The sequence below is a fragment of the Echinops telfairi genome, unplaced genomic scaffold (genome assembly GCF_000313985.2).
Source record: "Echinops telfairi isolate 266 unplaced genomic scaffold, ASM31398v2 ScPeMD7_7415;HRSCAF=8453, whole genome shotgun sequence".
Lineage (NCBI taxonomy): Eukaryota > Metazoa > Chordata > Mammalia > Afrosoricida > Tenrecidae > Echinops > Echinops telfairi.
In genome coordinates, this window is record NW_022111315.1 from 218,228 (window position 1) to 220,505 (window position 2,278).

A 2,278-nucleotide genomic window follows, 5' to 3' on the forward strand; every position below is an offset into this window, starting at 1 on the left:
CTCTGGGGACAATGGACAGGCTCCTGTAGGAGAGGTTTTCACCCTACTGATAATGTTCCTATGGAGACCCAGAGACCACCCCCTAGACCACCCTCTCATTGCTGTGTAACCTATAGTGCAACTCCTCCCTGTGATGTATGTCTCTACCTGTAATTAGTGGGCTGGCATGCCCCCAAAAGGTATATAGGTGTGAGTCAGCAATATAGATCGCTCTCGGACTCTGACCTCCTTGTTGCTCACTCCCTGGTCACTCCCCTCTCCCTTGTTCCCTTACCCTCCTTCCCTTCCCCCTCTCTCCATGTGGACCACCAAGCTGGGCTGAGTTGAGCAATGCTACCCTGTAATGTGTCTGCCTGTATTATTATAATATCTCTCATGCTCTCGATGACTCTAATATAATACTTAAATATCTCAACGGTACAATTGTGCATTACTGAATCCAGAAGTAGTATTACTGAACCAGTGAGTTCAAGTAGCAGGTGGGGCTGGCACCCCTCTCCCCCTTCACCCCCCAGCGCCATAATTAATTTAATACTACACAAGACCTCTTTAGAGTATTGAAAAGGAAGGATTTTACTTTGAGGACTAAAGTGCGCCTGCTACAAGCCATGGTATCTTCCATCACCTTAAATGCATGTGGAAGTTTGACTTTGAATAAGGAAGACCAAAGAAGGATCAATACATTTGAATATGGTATTGGAGAAGAATATCTAAAGTACCATGGATTGCTAAGAGGACACAGAAGTCTGTCTTGGCGGAAGTATAGCCAGAGTGCTCCTTAGAGACAAGGTTGGCAAGACTTTGCCTTACATACTTTAGATCAGCGGTTCTCAACCTGTGGGTCGCGACTCCTTTGGGGGTCGAGCGACCCTTTTACAGGGGTCGCCCAATTCATAACAGTTGCAAAATTACAGCCATGAAATAGCAATGAAAATAATTTTATGGGCCTAGAGCCCGCCAGGGCTCGCCCCCGACGCCCTACAAATACTCAGGTGCGCAGCACCTGTCCGCCTGCACCTGCCTGCGGACCACAGAAGCTCCTTTGGGCCTGCCAGCCCCCGCGGCCGCACCCACGCCCACAATGACCCTCTCCACCCTTCTAGGTGGGTCAGCCGGAAGGCGCCAGAGGGAACCGCCAAGTGCTTTCGTTTGGGGCCACTCCTCCCGGGTGTAGCCAGTCTTCTCTGCCCGGGGACCCTCGCCCCGCCAGGAAATCGGTTTGTTCACTTTGGGTGGCGAGATTAGCAGTCACAGACTAAACACTTGTTTTCTTTTCCTTTGGCCAAAACGACCCCAACTTGCCTTTGTGTGGGGCTGGGCTGCTACCCCACCACCACTGCAAGTTTTGTTTAGAGCCCTGTCTATCGTGAGGGTGGAGATGGCCAATTCGGGCCTGCAGTTGCTGGGCTTCTCCCTGGGCCCTGCTGGGCTGGATCGGCCTGGTGGCCTGCACTGCTCTCCTGCAGTGGCAGATCAGTATGTACGCAGGCGACAACATCATCACAGCCCAGGCCACCTACACGGGGCTGTGGATGACGTGCATAATGCAGAGCACTGGCTTGGTAAGCTGCAAAATATATGACTCGGTGCTCGCCTTGCCAGCGGCCTTGCAGGCCACTCAGGCTCTCATGGTCTTGTCGCTGGTCCTGGGCTTCTTTGCCATGTTCGTGGCCACCATGGGCATGAAGTGTGCGCGCTGTGGAGGGGACGACAAAGTGAAGAAGGCCCACACAGCCATGACCGGAGGCGTAGTTTTCATTGTGGCAGGTCTGCTTGCCTTGGTAGCTTGCTCCTGGCAGGGCCATCAGATTGTCTCAGACTTTTACAACCCCTTGGACCCTATGAACTTCAAGTATGAGTTTGGACCTGCCATCTTTATTGGCTGGGCAGGGTCTGCTCTGGTCCTCCTCGGGGGCGCCCTGCTCTCATGCTCCTGTCCAGGCAGTGAGAGCAAACCTGGGTACCGACGCCCTATTTCTACACCGCACCAAACTCTGCCAAAGAGTATGTGTAAACTGCAACCTCCGAGCCCCAGCCTGACAGGGCCTGGGTCAGAGAGCTGAGCCTGTGGGCAAGGTGCCCGGTCAACACAGCCCTGCTGCATGCACATCGTGTATAGTTCTCTAGGGGTAGACGGAGGAGAGGGGAGGGTCTGCTTTTTTGTATATTAATAAAAAACATTTTGCAAAAAAAATAAAATAATTTTATGGTTGGGGGTGTAGTATTAAATTAAAAAATGACGTTGAGGGAGGTGGGGGGCCAGCCCCCACTGCTAATA

The 2,278-nt window shown here is 52.3% G+C and overlaps 1 pseudogene; it reads left to right on the forward strand.

Moving 5' to 3' along the window:
- The first annotated feature begins 1,378 nt into the window (after positions 1-1,378).
- On the forward strand, positions 1,379-2,014 carry LOC101652798 (annotated as a pseudogene).
- The last annotated feature ends 264 nt before the right edge of the window (positions 2,015-2,278 follow it).